The following is an 18,082-nucleotide window of genomic DNA, read 5'->3' on the forward strand; positions in this document are numbered from 1 at the left end:
ATATGGAGTGCCGACCTGATGCCCATTGTATATATATATATATATATATATATATATATATATATATATATATATATATATATATATATAGTCCAGAATTCTCCAAAGAGAAGTAGGCACTCTCCTTTGTAATCATAAAGATATATGTTTAAAATTCAATTCATCATTTATTTCAGATCATCAAATTCATAAATAGATTGTGTTCATTATAGCCCCGACGTTTTGGTCCATCAGTATCGGACCTTTATCAAGGAGCCTGCAATATAAGGGGCAAACATGCAAACATATAGTGAGTGCATAATCCCCCTTAAATACATAATACACAATAAGATATATACACAAAAAAAATCGCTTACATAGGTCAAATGAACTCATAGGGAAATACAGCGTGGCAACATGGAAGTGGTGAAGATACCTCCTTGGATAGGAGGACAGCATAGACATACCTGCCCGGGCCTGGCTTATATACCCTGTGTGTGTATACTAATTAGTCATGTGGCACGGGATTTCTCCCGCCACGAGCGTCTGCGTCGGACATCCGGTTTCAAAAAGCCGGAAGTTCCGGTAGTCGTGGGCCGCATCTGACACGCACGTCAGCGCCGGACTTCCTGTTTTGGAGACAGGAAGTTCGTGCCGCATCCAACACGCATGGGAACCCAGAAGTGGGTCACAGCGTGTTTCAGTGTCTAGGGACGGAGATAAATGTGGACAGGAAGTCCGTGCCTCGGTGAACCGCATTTGACACGCATGAGAACCCGGAAGTGTTACAATGTCTGGAGACGCAAATCTAAATTATGTGGACAGGAAGTCAAAGGTGTAATAATAATTTATAACATATGAGAATGAAACAGGGAAGCCGGGGTTCCGGGAGAGTTACATCACTCTCGTATCCTATTGAATCCATAGGAAGTATTTTATCAAATCTTGGCATAAATATTGTATAGGTTTGATGCCTAATTATATACATACATGTTTTATATGAAATTAATATGGATGCTAGGGTGAACGGGAGTGAAAGGCTCTCTAGAACAATGTTAGGACTGGTTAAAGAAATAAAAGTAGATGATAGGGAAATATCAATCAAAAATATATGAGAGAAAAAAAAGGGGATTTGTAATTAAAGATTAAGGTCATATAATCTAAATTACCTAGACAATTTTTTTTATTATTATTATTATTATTTTTGTTTTATGTTTTTTTTTTAACAAGAATCGTTTTTTTATTTTTAAATTTTTGCTTTAATTTTCATATTCTTTTTATTTTTATTAATTTTTATTTATTTTTTATTTTTTGTTTTTTATTTATTGGGGGCAAGGATCTTAGACCTCAAGTGGATTACTATTGTTATTTACGTTTATTGGGAATAATTACAGATGCTATTGCTATACGGGTTATAAAAAGGGTTATGGGTGGAGGGTTCCAGAAAATAAGGACATCTGCTTTCTTTGTAGAAAGGAATACGAGGAACAGAATGGGGGTGATTCCATTAGAGCCAGTAATATGACAAAAGAGAGAGGAAAGAAAAAATATATATAACAATAAATAAGAGAAATATAAAAGAAATATCACTTCAGAAAAATGTTCAGAGGATTATTTTCATTAAGTCCGTTGGGTGCCAGTGTCCCCAGATGAAATATCCAACGGCTTTCTTTTTTCTTTAAAAGCAGTCCTCTGTCTCCACCTCGGGCCGGAGGTGGTACCCAGTCGATCAATCTACATCTAAGACTGGAGATTTGATGACCAGCATGGAGAAAGTGCCTTGGGATGGGAAGTTCTGCTTTTTTGGTGTCCAAGGCGGCTTGAATAGAATTGCGGTTTTTAGCCATGCGCTCTCTAAACCTTCTGGTGGTCATGCCCACATAGGCTAGGCCGCATGGGCAGTTGAGGAGATAAATGACATGGTCCATTGTGCAATGTAGCCTAAACTTGATTTTAATTTGCTTTCCAGACTGGGGGTGTGGAAATGATGGCCCTGCCACCATGCTACTACAGATTGTGCACCCTGAGCATCGGAAACAGCCCGGGCGCTGCGAATGCAACCAGGTTGTTCCCTGGGTGGTTCCAGGGGCCAATGTTGGCCTCATGAGTAACTGCTTTAAATTAGGTCCTCTTTTATAGGCTACCATAGGTGGACTCTGTTTCTGCAGTTTTAGAGAATTGTCCGAAGTGACAATGGGCCAATGTTTTATAATGCTTTTTTGAATCGAAGATGAAGCATGGTTATATGTATTTACGTAGATCATACGAGATACCTCTTTGGGTGGATTTGATGTGTGATTGTCCCGTTTGGTCATATTGTATCGAGCTTTTTTGAGGCATTTTTTTTTGATTTTTGCTTGATATCCTCTTTCTTCAAACCGATGTGTCATTTCTTGTAGTTGTTGTTCTTAATGATGAGAGTTAACATTATTCCTAATCACCCGCATGTACTGAGATATTGTTTTTCAATCTGCCTATATCCCAGTACATGCGGGTGATTACGCACCAGACGGAGCCAGCAAAACCAAAGGGAAGGGAGGTCGCAGAGGAAAGTAAGAGCAGAAGAACTGGTGATTAATGTGTCTAACAACCCTTTAACAACAGCAGAGACTGACATCTTAGCCAAAGGTTTGTCCTATGTTCCAAGTTCTAGACACGACGGCTTCCAGTGGAAAGTTGACTGTTATAAATTTGGCAGGACCCTAAGGCTTAAAGAACATTTTTCAAAACAAAGTGCTACAACCCCTATTGTAAATACTGGGAATACAAACATACCTTACCAGTTGCGTAAAATCAAGCCTAAATTAGTATATGACCCCACCTCAAGTAATGCCTCCATAAAGACCTTTATGAGGGTTATGGACCAAGCGGAACATCTGATTGATACCAGTGAAATACATCCATACCATAACCTGACCAGAACTGAACACCAGACATTACAGTCGCTAAGTAAACGGACAGATATTATAATCCGTAAAGCGGATAAGGGAGGGGCTGTGGTCGTGCAGGACTTGGATGCATATGTGGGGGAATGCATGCGCCAATTAAATGATGTTTCAGTGTACAAAGTACTAAAAAGTGATCCTTCAGTAAAATTTAAGCAAGAATTGGATAGTATTTTGTCTGTAGCTGTTAATGATGGTTCTATTACTAATGATGTGGCAAATGCATTGAGAGTGGATTTCCCTGTGACACCTATTTATTACACATCACCTAAGGTGCACAAAAATCTGCAGAACCCCCCTGGTAGACCAATTATATCTGCCAGGGGGTCTCTGTATCAACCTATCTCTACTTATTTGGATGCATTTTTAAATCCATGCATCCAACAAACGGAATCGTATCTGAAAGATACCAATATGTTGATTAATCGCCTTGAAAATCTGTGGCTCTTACCAAAAGAAATGATATTATGTAGTGCGGATGTAACAAGCCTGTACACATGCATCCCCCATAATGAAGGGATTGCGGCGGTACAGGCTTTGATTACATCCAATTCTAATTATAGCGGTCCTCCTGTCACATTGTTTATTCAATTGCTTACCTTGGTACTTACCAGGAATTTCTTTTTGTTTAATGGCAGTACTTATCTGCAACAGTCTGGCTGTGCGATGGGGTCCAATGTGGCCCCATCGTACGCAAATGCCTACATGTGTTATGTTGAAAAAAATTTATTCCAACAAGGCCCCAATGCCAGTAAGGTGTTAATGTACTTAAGGTACATTGATGACCTGCTGATTTTGTGGACTGGAACAGAGCAGGAGCTAAAAAACATCTTTATTGAGCATAACAACAGCATTAGCCCTGTAAAATTTACATATGTAATGAGTAAAAATGAAATCAATTTCCTGGATGTAAATATTAAACAAAGCCAATAAGTATTATCCACTTCCATTTATATAAAGGACACGGACCGGATTACAATCTTAAAGTTTGATAGCTTCCACCCCTTACCGCTTAGGAGAGGCCTTCCTTTTTCACAGATGCTGAGGTTGAAAAGAATAACGAGTGATGCCCAGCAATTATTGGTAGACTTGGAGAAAATGATTGAGAGATTTGTGGTGAGGGGATATCCCTTGAGAAAACTCATCAAGGCAAGGGACAAAGTATTGTCTATTCCAAGATCTAACTTGTTAAAATTTAAAAAAAATACCATCACTGATGACAAAAAATTACCTTGGGTGAATAAGTATTCCATGTCAAGTAATCAGATGACTAAACATGTTAAGCAGTTTTGGCCTTTGATTACTGTAGACAGGGATTTAAATTCATTACAGAATACCAGAATCATGCCGGCGTATACTCGAGATAAAAATCTTAGAGATATACTGGTAAAACTGGATGTTACAGAGATGACTAAGCCGCCTGCCCCTATGCACTTTTTGACACGCCCAACTGGCTGTTTTAAGTGCATAGGGTGTACCACATTGGATTCACATCCGAAGTAGTCCACAGGGGTACCTGAGGAAGGAAATTCTTCTCACCTGGTCCCCGGCGACGACATCGGCATCCTCTCCGGCAGACGCGCTGCTCCCGGCTGGTAACCGCTCTCGGACTGAAGAGGCGCAGAGATTTTAATCTTCCGCGCCTTTCCTCCGGATGATTCTATTGGCCGCCTAGCGGCCAATCAGGAGCCGACTTTCTCGGCTCCTGATTGGCCGCTAGGCGGCCAATGGAATCATTCTGAGAAGAGGCGCGGAAGATGAAACATCTCTGCGCCTCTTTAGTCCGAGAGCGGGTACCAGCCGGGAGCAGCGCATCTGCCGGAGAGAATGCCGATGTCGTCGCCGGGGACCAGGTGAGTAGGATTTCCTTCCTCAGGTACCCCTGTGGACTATTTCGGATCCTGGACCCCGGATTCTTCAGCCCAGGAGCCCCGGAACCCCGGACCAGCCCCGGAACCAGGACCAAGGCCCCGGAACCGGACTCTTCTGCCCTGGAGCCCCGGAGCCCGGACCCAGGATCCAGGGACCGACCTACGGGCTCAAGGTAGGTAAGTATCAGTGTGTGTGTTATGTGTGTATTAAACTTTTATTTTTCAGGGTGTCAGTGTGTTTTATTTAACTATTTTTTGTACTGTAGAACTACAAGTGCCAGCGGGCCCTTTAATGCCCCGCATGCTGGGACTTGTGGTTCTCCAAGTCCCAGCATGTGGGGTAGGCTTGCTCGGACTCATAGTTCTACAGTAGAAAACAATAGTTTATATTCTTTTTTTTACACTTTACATCAGCCCGATGCCCACCGCCCAGGGGCATCGGGGACAGCCCCGGACTTTCAGCATGGGCTGGTAAGTCCTGGAGGGGGGGACCCCTTCTTTGGGGGGGTCCCCACTTCCCCAGGACCCCTGCCCATGCTGACCAGCCAGGGGGTTAATGCTTTGGCCGCGGGACCTTATATAATAAGTGTCCCCCGGCTGTGGCATTACCCTGCTGGCTGGTTGGGTCTGGTGCTGGTTCTTAAAATACGGGGGACCCCTAGTCATTTTGTCCCCCGTATTTTGGGAACCAGCACCGGACCTTGAGCCTGGTGCTGGTTTCATTAAATCAAGGGGACCCCTATTTGTCGGGGACCCTGATTTTATGTCACCAGCACCGGCTCAATGAGCCCGGGGCTGGTTATGCTCGGGCGGGGGACCCCACGCTGTTTTTTTTTTATTTTAATTTGCGCTTTCCTGCAAACGTGCGATTTTCAGACATGAAAATCGCACATTTTCAGGACTAAAGACATCGCACCACCTCGCACCTATTCGCACTATTTGGCCCGTTTTTCGCATCTCATTAAATATGCAAAAAACGGGCCAATCTTGCGATTTTAAAAAGGGCGAAGTGGTGCGATAAAAAAAATGCGCATTTATCTCATCCCATAGAATGTCACCCATAGTTTTAGTGCTGTATTAGGAAAAGTGCTATATTAGGAAAAGTGCAATAGCCATATTTGCCAGTGTTATAACTCATGCTGAGATATAGGCTGGTGTACAGATTATTTCCAAGGTGCAATAATAGTGCCAGCCTAATGCTGGTTGGTGCCTGTTGTTTATCATATTTATTAGATTTATTTGCACTTAATCTTAAAGTGCCGGTGCTAGTATTTTAGTGCAAGTGCTAAAGTAAGAGTGCTAAAGTGCACTTGTTAAAGTGCATAATTTAATCAATAAATATATATATAAATTACGATGCCAATTCTCCATTGGTGGTCTTTCATTATATTATTACTACAGCACCAGGTTTTCCCAAGAGGTCTCCCATCTTGGTACTAGCCTGCCCCAACACTGCTTAGCTTCCAAGATCGGACAGAGTTGGGCGTATCAACGTGTGGTTTGACTGTAGATTAATATGACGACTGTTGGAGTTCCTTAGTTTTCAGAGATTACTAGTTTTTTTTTTATTATATAAAAAGAAGAAGAAGTGTATGTGAGGAAAGAGAAGAGAGTAAATAAAGAATGGTACATTTAAGATTGACCTTATAAAAACGGGGCTATTTCACAGCTGTCATTAAAACCCAGGGGATGGAGTGTGTTCAACTCAAAGATCCAGTACATTTCCCTCTGGGAGAGCTTATTAGCTAGGATGCCACCTCTTGGTCCCAGTTTGACCCATTCGATGGCTTTAAAGGTCATTCCATCTGGATTTGCGTTGTGCTGAGTTTCAAAGTGTTTATAAAGTACATGGTTGTCAATCTTGTTCTTAATATTCCGGGTGTGTTCCTGAATACGCAGTTTCAACGGTCTTTTGGTCTTTCCCATGTATTTTAGGTGACATGGACATTCCAGTAGATAAATTACTGATGTGGTGTTGCAATTCATAAAGTCTTTGATGGTATACTCCTTGTTGTCGTTATGATTGGTGAATTTTTTTCTGTTCGGATGAACTTACTTACAGATGTTACCTTTTCCGCACTTATATGAACCTGTACATTTCATTCCTGGATTTGTTTGTATTCGATTTGTTGTTAGTAAGCTGGGTGCCAGGATGTCCTTAAGGTGTTTTGATTTTTTGATAATCTCAGGGTTGGGTGGGAATATTTCTTTCAAAATCGGATCCATAAGCAACAGATTCCAATGTCTTTTGATACTTTGTTTGATTTTAGTTTCGTGTTGATTGTATGTAGTAACGAAGGCTGTTTTCTAATTGTTCATCCCATAGGTGAAGGTGGTTCCCACAGGAGCTCTAAACCATTGGCACCATAGCAGGAACTTCAATGGTTAATTAAGAAGCCCTGAGGATAACGATTAGATTTTTTTGTACTCTATACTAGCAGGGTTATTGCACTTAATTTTCAGTCTATTGATAATGGATTATCGGCCCTAAGGCCTTCCTAAATAACGGACAAACTATCACCTCAATCCCGACCAATAGGGTTCAAAGACCGATTGTCTTTGAAAAATTGTTCTATAGGATCACAAGACTTGTGACACACCATAAAGACTGCTAACTGTTCCCCTGATGAAGTCTTTGTAAGACGAACCGCGTTGGGATTTTTGTCATACTACTATTAAAGAGAGAAATAAAACACATTATTGGAAACTCAACACTTTATTAATTATTTGGATTCTGATGGAATGTGTGGACTATTGAAATTATCTGGGCGCTGTACCACTGTTGGGGAGCAATTTGTGGGTATTGTTTCCTAGCCCTCTGGAAACCTTGTGGTTAAGCAGCCTAAATTTTGTTATATACAATTGTGTTATTTGTAAATAGTTATATTTGGGAAATACGACATATAAGCGCGCGAGAAGTATTGGGATATTTGTATATATACATATATATATGTATATATATATATATATATATATATATATATATATATATATATATATATATATATATTATTAGAGGAGAGAAGAAAAATTTTCAGGACATCTGTTTGTATGTTTCAGACATTCATATTCATATTAAAAGAAAAGAAAAAAAGTTTTTGTTACTTGGAACTGTGCCAGATTAACGGCTGTTCTAATGTGATGTTTTAATGTGATGTTCTGATGATATTACAGGATTTACAGAGAAAATGTATAGATATGTTTGGTGTATAAAGAGGTAGCATATATGTAAAATGTATAGAGATGATTTACTTTAAGCATATGCACGGAGTTAAAGAATTTTTTTTTTCCTTCCTTTCTTCTTCTCTGGACGCAAAGCCATGCTTTGCAGGAGGGCCCATCCCTAAGATCTCCAAGGGTGGGGGCCCCTGCTGTAATGCTGAGTACAGCGTTACAAGTCATACTATGCATTAGAAGTTGTACTAAGCGGCATAAAATTGTGCCAAGCTGAAAAATAGAAAGCAGTACTCAGTGTATCATTTACTGCTGGATTATCGTAAACAACAGGAGTATGTACATGAGTTAATATCTACCTCGCGTAAAGGAAACTTTTTCAGAACTTTTCCTTATTCTAGCGCTGAGGTGTAGTTTGACCCAGTGGCATAACTATGGAGAGTGCAGGGCATGCAGCTGCTATGGGGCCCCGATCCCCTGCATCCAGTACTATTGTTATGTGTATATAGGTGATGTTGCCACCTGTGGGGCTTCCGTTCCGGGGCAGAGGAGCGGCACAGAGTCCCAGACTGTACAGTAGGGCGGAGTGAAAAAACTGAAATTGAGAAATTCAAAATCGGCTAGTGTGGAAAAGTTGTGACTTGACTTGAATAAGAAACGTGCAAAAGCATTTTGATCTGAGTCAACATCTTCTGTTCTGGCAAGAGGCCTGAAGTTTCACTTTTTTGGTGAAAATGACGAAAACTATGAAGATGCTCAGATCTAGTTAAAATTATGTCAGGATGTCTTAGAGTGGTTCATTAATATACTTTAGCATAGTAAAAGAGTATGAGATTGTCCTAGTGCAAAGTGACTGACTTTGGTGGGAGAAAAAATCCCTAATAATTGACCCATTTTCATGGTCACAATTGTGAATATTGTGTGTTTTCTCCTGAACGTGTTTATAATAGAAGAAGCACAAATACTCTAAATGGAATTTCGGTGACACTGTGTGAAATATAACACTGCATAATAGCCCTTAATCAGACCTGATCCCAGTACAAATTTGTTCTCAAAATGGGCAAAACAAATGCTGCATTGCAGGTGGGGCAGATGTAACGTGCTGAGAGAGTTAAATTTGGGTGGGGTGTGTTGAAACTGAAATCTAAATTACAGTGTAAAAATAATGCAGCAGGTATTTACCTTGCACAGAAACAAAATAACTCACACAAATCTAAAGGTGGCCATACATCTACAGATCGATTGTCAGATCTGGCTGGTTGGAACAAATACCTGGTAATATCTGAATGACAGTTTTTCAGCATTTCAAAGCAAATGGTCAACTGTCATTTGCTCTCATCTTTTACCAGGATTTTGTTCCAACCAGACAATAAATCTGTAGATGTATGGCCACCTTAAATCTCTCTGCACATGTTACACCTGCCCCACCTGCAGTCCAGAACAAATTTGTACTGCGATCAGGTCTGATTAAGGGCCATTATGCAGTGTTATATTTTACACAGTGTCACTGAAATACATGAAATTGGATTTATGCTGCTCTCTTTGCAGTGCATATACAAAGATAGACAATCCTGTGTATATAAATAAGAAATAACTGTTGCAGTCTGTTATTGAAAAACAGTAACTGTTACAATAAGTATTACAAGTAAGTGTAAACTGTCTAATGTATCATTTTACATATCACTTCTGTTTATTGACAGAAAAAGTGTTGCATCCCCTATGCTGGGAACATGAATGGGCTGCATTACAGCATATAATTATGCCAAAGATAAGCCAATATATTAACTGTTAAATACGTTGAAGTGTATTATGATGTAATAAATTGTAAGCTTGCAGCAGGGCCCTCTAACCCCCAAGTCTGTCTGTCATTACCCAGTTTGTTTTATCACTGTCTACTATTGTAAAGCGCAACAGAATCTGCTGAGCTATATAAGAAACTGTAAATAAATAAATAAACAAATACATCCAATGTTTAGGGGGAAAAAAAACAAGAACATTGATTCAAAAAATAACAGGTTAATCATTCTATGAGTGGTGTCCAGCAGTACATATATGCCAATCACTGTGTTCATTTCTAGGCAGCAGGGCCGTCTTAACAGCAGTGTAGGCACCTGGGCAAAGCAATGCACTGGGGCCCTTACCCATTCTCCCCTCCTAGGGGTGGGGGGTGGTATCAGCAGCAGCTTTGATGTCCCACGGGTGGCAGGTGGTGCTCTATCTTCCATTCAACATGTAGGACCTGGAGCAGTAACTTCTGCTATTTACTCCTTTACTGCACAGGTGGTGGGAGGGTGAACACTAACGTGTGGAAGGGGGCACTGAGCTGTATGAAGGGTCCCTTGTAAATGACTTCCAGGGAGGTAGGGGGTGTTTTATACACAGGGGATAATGGAGTGGGCTTAATATTCGTCGTGGAAGGGCAGCTTGTTTGACTGCAGATATCGCCATTATCTGGAAATAGATTTCTTAGCCTAGTATAAAAACCTAGAGTCCCAACTTTCAGGAGGTGCTGGGAACTTGGGTATCAGAGATCAGGAGCCAGAGCAATCCATTGACAAAAATATAAAACTACACCAGACATTTGGAGCTGGAGCAGGGACCGGCTGCTTGAAGGCTGATATCTCTGGTTCTGGGCATGATTAGAGACAAGCCGCTAGTGCCAGAGAGAACCTGAGAAATATGACTGGAAATTGTATTTAACAGGTCGGATGTGGACTGCTGCTTTGAAGTTGGATATCTGCAGTTCCCCAGGGCCGATTTTCAAAATTCTGGTATCCCTGGAAAAAGGGGATCCTCAGCTATCAACATAGAGCCCTTATACGCCGGGGGCCCCTGGGCAAGTGCCCATTAAGCCCATACAAAAAGACGGCCCTGCTAGGCAGGATTGATCAGCAATACTTATTACAGCATAATGCACTTTAATGTATTTAACTGTTAATATATTGGCTTATCTTTGGCATAATGATATGCTGTAATGCAGCTGCAGGTGGGGCAGATGTAACATGTGCAGAGGGAGTTAATGTGGCCATACATCTACAGATTTATTGTCCGATCTGTCTGTTTGGAACAAAATACTGGTAATGGATGAGAGCACTTTGCTTTGAAATGCTGGAAAACTGCCAAAAACTGTCATTCAGATATTACCAGGTATTTGTTCCAACCAGCCAGATCTGACAATCGATCTGTAGATGTATGGCCACCTTTAGATTTGTGTTCAGTTATTTTGTTTCTGTGCAGGGTAAATACCTGGTGCATTATTTTTACACTGCAATTTAGATTTCAGTTTCAACACACCCCACCCAAATTTAACTCTCTCAGCACGTTACATCTGCCCCACCTGCAATGCAGCATTTGTTTTGCCCAATTTGAGAACAAATTTGTACTGCGATCAGGTCTGATTAAGGGCTATTATGCAGTGTTATATTTCACACAGTGTCACCAAAATTCCATTTAGAGTATTTGTGCTTCTTCTATTATAAACACGTTCAGGAGAAAACACACAATATTCACAATTGTGACCATGAAAATGGGTCAATTATTAGGGATTTTTTCTCCCGCCAGTCAGTCACTTTGCACTAGGACAAGCTCGTACTGTTTTTTACTATGCTAAAGTATATTAATGAACCACTCTAAGACATCCTGACATAATTATAACTAGATTGGAGCATCTTCATAGGTTTCGTCATTTTCACCTAAAAAGTGAAACTTTAGGCTTCTTGCCAGAACAGAAGATGTTGACTCAGATCAAAAAGCTTTTGCACGTTTCTTATTCAGGTCAAGTCACAACTTTCCCACACTAGCCGATTTTGAATTTCTCAATTTCAGTTTTTTCACTCCGCCCTACTGTACAGTGTGCTGAGCTCAGTGCTCGGGCTGCAGCTGCGTACAATAGGGAGACTCGCGAGAGCTAAGAGGGTGATGTCCTCATCTTGCAAGTCCTCCAGAGGTAGCTCCGCAGCAGCGCAGCTAGCGGGTGGATCAGCATTGTCTACAGCAGGAATGTAGATGTCGCGGTGAGTCACTAACAGCCTCCTACACCTCTGCAGCACCATGTGTGCAGGCAGAAGACTGTCACACCAATTAGGGTAGGGGAAGAGTACACCAAATATGTGACTTGTACTTGTAGCAGATGCCCGAGGCTGGGGATGGCTGCGGATGGCTGCGGTTTGGGTCATGCGGAAGCAGGACACACTTTGCATAACCATCAGCACACAGCCTTTTACTCTTCTCACTATTGGTTTCTCCTCATAGTACTGCAGAAGCAGGCTGTGAGTTCATCTGGTCCTCAATGTGCCCTCTGTCTCCTTGCCCCAATTTACCTTTGTGCCCCCTCTGCCCATGTCTCTGTGCCCCCTCTGCCCAGGTCTCCATGCCCCTTCTGCCCATGTCTATGTGACCTTTCTGCCCATGTTTCCATGCCTCCTTTGCCTGTGTTCGTGCCCTTCGATGCTTGTGCCCCTCTGTCTCAGTCTCAATACCACCCTCTCCCTTTAAGCCCCCTTTGCCTCTATGCCTCCTTTGCCTCTATGCCCCATCTGCCTCTATGCCCCATCTGCATCTTTGCCCCATCTGCCTCTATGCCCCATCTGCCTCTGTCTTCATGCCCCCTCTGTCTCCATATCCCTTCAGCCTTTGTATTCAAGCCCCCTCTGCCTCCATACTCACTCTTCCTTTGTCTCTTTGCCCCTGATATCTGTCTCTTTGCATTGTCTTTATGTCCATTTTGCCTCTGTCTCCATGCCCCACCTGCCTGCCTCTATGTCCCCTCTGCTTCTCTCTAGCTCTATGTCCCCACTGCCTCTCTCTTGGTGTGATGCACTAATGCAAATTTGCGTTAAAAATCCTGTTATCAGGGTTTTTTACCGCATTTTCATATTCCCTAACCCCCCTCCGCTGGGGCAGTGCTGCAGAGGGTATCGCCACTGCTTCATATCCACTATAGTGGAAGCCTGATTTAGGGGGCCCCTTAAAAAATTTGCTATGGGGCCCACAAAGTTATAGTTAAGCCCCTGTACTATCAAGAACAAAGTTATGGCTGAAACAGGGTTGTAATGGCCTGAGGCATTGCCTATAGTGCTGTATAGTATCAGAACCACTCCCAGACCTCCGCTTAACCTGTCTCCTTTTGAAATATTGTTCATAAGTCATCCATACATTATGATGGACCCACAGGATGATCTAAAGTGCAATAATGAAGTGTGTGTTCAATACCTTCTGAAGATGAACCACTCTGGGTTAAGTGCTCCCCTGCATAGATTTTAAAACGCATACAAACATTACTGAGATCCATCTGTCCTCATTCAACCTCTTCCTCCTCCCCAGCGCTGCATGCATTCCAAGACACAAATTGCCTGGCAGCTACAGTTGGGAGGGGGAAGGGAACAGGTGAGAGACTGCAGTTTACACATTAATCTCTGCACGGAGGGCTGGTGTCTAAACACAGGGGCGAGAGATACACTAACAAATGAGTAGATTATTATGTGAAATGCGAACTACTTATCAAAGATATGATATATATATATATATATATATATATATATATATATATTTTAGTAGTAAAAACGGTACTTGTGTAGTTTCACGGTGGCAGTTACGTAGTCAGCATCCCTGTCAGAATCAGTGTAGTGTTTCCGCGGCCAGCTTAGTCAGCGTCCCTGTCATTATCAGCGTAGTGTTCCCGCCCGTTCGTGGCTAGCCCGAGCTTATATAGTTGGCGTAGTCAGTCAGGTGCCCCTGTAAGTATCAGCGTTGTGTTCCCGCTCATTTGCGGTTAGCCAGAGTTTACGTAGTTAGCGTAGTCAGTCAGCGTTACGCAGTTAGCATAGTCAGTCAGCGCTTATTACATTGTGTGGGAACCATTGACCATTTTTACCAGCCTAACATGACAGGTGTGAATGTGTTCCTGAAACACCCCCCACTATCCATGCCAGACTTTGGGCCTTATTCTAGTTCACTCTGAAGGTCCCCATACACTATACGATTTTGAGTCGATTTCACCCGATTTCGGCACTTTGGGCAGATAAATCTGGTGAAATCAGCCCGAAATCGGAAGTTTGTGACATCTGATCTGATGCGCGTTCCCGCGCGCATCAGATCGGATCAGGGCATCGGACCTGCTGAACATAAGATATATCTGACCCATCATGGGCACATCGTGGTTACCCACGATGTTTCAGTTCAGATATATTTATGGGTACCTCTTGTGGCCGCGGGCGCTAGCCTGACCCCTCTCGGGGACCAGTCCGGGGGAGCGGCAGGAGCAGGCTGGGAGCTGGGAGCGGCAGGTGATGTAGTGGCAGGGGGGACCGCAGATGCAGATCAGAGACCGGGGGCGCGGTGGGAGAATAGAAACCATCCTATTCAAAAGAATGGACAGCCGCTGACTGGCTGAGCTCTCAGCCAATCAGCAGCCGCCCAGTCATTTGAATCGGATTTCTTCCTATTCTCCTGCCGCGCCCCCGGTCTCTGATCTGCGTCTGCGGTCCCCCCTGCCGCTACATCACCTGCCGCTACCCGCTCCCAGCCTGCTGTTACATCTCCTGCCGCTCCCTTGGACCTATCCTCCGTTCTCAGCCTGCCACTGCCGGATGCCGCTGCTGATCCCCTGGACCAGATCCTGCTCTCCGATCCCCACCTGCCTCTACAACTCTTCAGCAGGACCCTCCTCTGCTGCCGCTTCCCCAGGTTTTTTTTATTTTTTTTGCATGTGATAAATCGCATCTGATTTATCACATGTAATAATGGCACATCAAGTGCCAAATCTAATCAAGCTCCCTCGGGGAGCTGCTGGGGGAGCTCAGGGAGAAGTTGGGGCCGACTTGTCCTTAGGACAAGTCAGCTTAATGTATGGGAGCCTTTAGAGGCAAATTCCTTCTCAGATGGACAAAACCATGTGCACTGCAAGGGGGCAGATGTAACAGTTGCAGATAGAATTAGATTTGGGTGAGTTATTTTGTTTCTGTGCAGGGAAAATACTGACTGCTTTATTTTTAAACTGCAATATAGATCTCACTTTGAAGAAAAACCCCACCAAAATCTAATTTTCTCTGCACGTGTTACATCTGCCCCACCTGCAGTGCACATGGTTTTGTCCATTTGAGAAGGAATTTGCCTCTAAGAGTGAAATAGAATAAGGCGCTTTGTTATGATCTGAAATTTCTTACACTCAGGTTGTTTGATAGATCGGTGTTAAGGACCATACTAAGTTTTATTGGCCAGCACCACATCAATAAAGGTCACAAAGAAGGAGACTTGGATCCATTCATCCCAATGTAAAAAGGTCAATAACCCGGAAGTGGCTGATGCTAGAAGCAACGAAAAAGAAATATTGCTAGAGGCATTGTTCCGGGAAGACTGAGAAATTACCAAGACCAAGCTGCCTGAAAAGAAAAGATAAAGGAAAAGACTATCCCCTGGCCAGACGAAGAAACAACAGGCAGAAGATGAATACCCTACTCTTTTCCTGTTTTCTCACAAGGTGTTGTGCGGCTACCAAAGGGTGTATAAGAAGAAGCGGAGTTCTGACAGTAGGTTGGTGGACCATAGTCAAGCCATGTTAGGATCCCCAAGTAACCCAGATACTTTGCTCAACCCTTGAGTTGGTAAGGAGTCCGAAGGGTATTTAGGTCAAGGGCAATGTGATGGGTTGTTGTCTGATATTGTGTCTGTAGATACTGCAGCCCAGATATGGAAGAAAAGTGTATCCAAAGATGTCAAATGACGCTGACAACTTATGTGAAGTGACATCCTTTGAGTGAGTACCATTCGCTTGTAGGAAGAGTTTTAAACCAGACAGAATGCTGGGTATGCTCACAAGTATTCCAGAAATGGACCAGTGTGGGTCTAATCCCATACCCCCTAAATCTGTCTGAGATACACGGGCTAAGTAAAGGGAGACCTCTAGATAAGAAATACTTATACACCAGGTCCCCTGCACTTAGATTACATCCATATCAAGTGGACAAGTCCCTGATATGTTTGAACTTCACAAGTTTGAAGGTACCAGGAACCTGGGAAGGGACATGGTATAATCAAACGATAACCTATTCACAGCGTCCTGATGGAGAGCCAATTGATTGAGAAACACTGTTAAAAATTTGCACAAGTGGAAGGCATTACAAATATATTTTCACAGTTAAAGCAGAAGAAAATGATGGCAGGTAGAGAGCCTACAGGGTATTGTGCCAAAGTACTGCAACCTGAAACTTGTGCAGCCCAGGTCGGGGAGGAGGGAACGGGAATGTTCATGTGGATACTGTGTGATAAAATTATGAAATTCTCTGTGTCCTACTTCCTCCCAGATGATGCTTTTTATTTGTGGCAGGCGGGCATACAGTTGGCTCTACATGAATTACATCGGACTTTTAGAGTATTGACTGAGGTGACGACCCTTACCCATGACTCAATGGTAAGAATACACCAAGGTGTACCCTCTCCTTATACTCACACACACTACTAACAACTCCATAGAAGAGATTTGAGTGTGAGAAGGGAACCGCTGGTCTCCGATCTAGTCCATGAGACCTTCGGGTATCAGATTCGGTACTTATGTAGTACCCGGGCGTTCAGTACGCTCTATGCGTAACGTGCTATTCTCCGTAGGGAAAATTGCATCGGATCGCACAGTGTGTATGGTGCTGTTCGATCCGTTGCGATGCAATGTTGCTATAGTTAAAATGAAGTGTATTAAAAGGGCATGGAAACTAGGAATTCAAAAGTAATTATGCCACTGTACAAATCATTGGTTAGACCGCACCTTGAATATGGAGTACAGTTCTGGGCCCCACACTATAAAAAGGACATAGAATAAGAAAAAACCCAAAGAAGAGCACTAAGCTAATCAGGGGAATGGAGAATTTAAACTACAAGGAGAGATTGAGCACTTTGGGACATTTTACACTAGAGAAGAGACATTTAAGGGGGGACATGCTTAACATGTACAAATATATCAAGGGCCAATATAAGGAACTGTCAAGCACACTTTTTACTGCAAGAAAATAATCTAGGATGCGAGGGCACACTATATAAAATCAACTCCATGCTTAGTTGGATAGTAGGGGTATGAAAAAATGGGGTGCATTTAACATGGGAGCCCAGATAATACATAAGTACCAAAAATTCTTTACGGTCAGAGCAGTCAAACTGTGGAACTCTCTTCCTGCAGAGGTGGTGTCGGCGGACACAATAAATACGTTTAAAGTAAGGTTGGACAAACCGTTATTGGATAAAAACATCCAAGGGTACTAATAAGAATCATATTCTGTCTTTAAAAATGACTCACACGCTGTATTTTACAAGGCATAAGCTATTAAAATCCAGGTTGAACTCGATGGACGCAAGTTTTTATTCATCCTTATATACTATGTAACTATGTAAGTGCAGTCCTGGCTGAGGAAAGCATCGCGGTACTTGTGTACTTTCACGGCTCCCATTGCATGCCATCACATGCCATATGTAGTGGCATGCGATGGCATGCGATGTGATTTTACCGTGTTTTCATGCATTTTTGGTAAAATGCGATCTGATGCGATGCGATGTCATTTTTCACTGAAATTAAGGACATGACTTGAAATCATGTAAAATGCACCCCAAATGTAATTTTTCACACTGTACCACCCCCACTATCAACGCCAACCTGAAGCGTGGCGAGCGCAGCGGTACGCGTCCTACGACCTTTTCATACCCCCACTATCCACGTCGGCGTGGAGTTGAGAATAGAAAGTGTGGTGAGCGCAGCGAGCCACCGAGCCCCGCGAGGGGACGCGGATACCTTCACAGGTATCCGTGTCCCCTCGCGGGCTTCACAGGTATCCGTGTCCCCTCGCCACGCTTCGGGCTCGGTGGCTCGCTGCGCTCGCTGCGCTCGCCACACTTTCTATTCTCAACTCCACGCCGACGTGGGTAGTGGGGGTATGAAAAGGTCGTAGGACGCGTACCGCCGCCCCTCGCGGGCTCGCTGCGCTCGCCACGCTTCGGGTTGCCATTGATAGTGGGGGTGGTACAGTGTGAAAAATGACATTTGGGGTGCATTTTACATGATTTCAACTCATGTCCATAATTTCTGTGAAAAATGACATCGCATCGCATCAGATCGCATGCGATCTCATGCGATCG

General features: G+C 43.0%; 1 pseudogene; it reads right to left on the bottom strand.

Moving 5' to 3' along the window:
• Nucleotides 1–6,187: 6,187 nt before the first annotated feature.
• Nucleotides 6,188–6,307, bottom strand: LOC146061105 (5S ribosomal RNA; annotated as a pseudogene).
• Between the last annotated feature and the right edge of the window lie 11,775 nt (nucleotides 6,308–18,082).

Source organism: Crinia signifera, chromosome 2 (genome assembly GCF_055691185.1).
Source record: "Crinia signifera chromosome 2, ASM5569118v1, whole genome shotgun sequence".
NCBI lineage: Eukaryota > Metazoa > Chordata > Amphibia > Anura > Myobatrachidae > Crinia > Crinia signifera.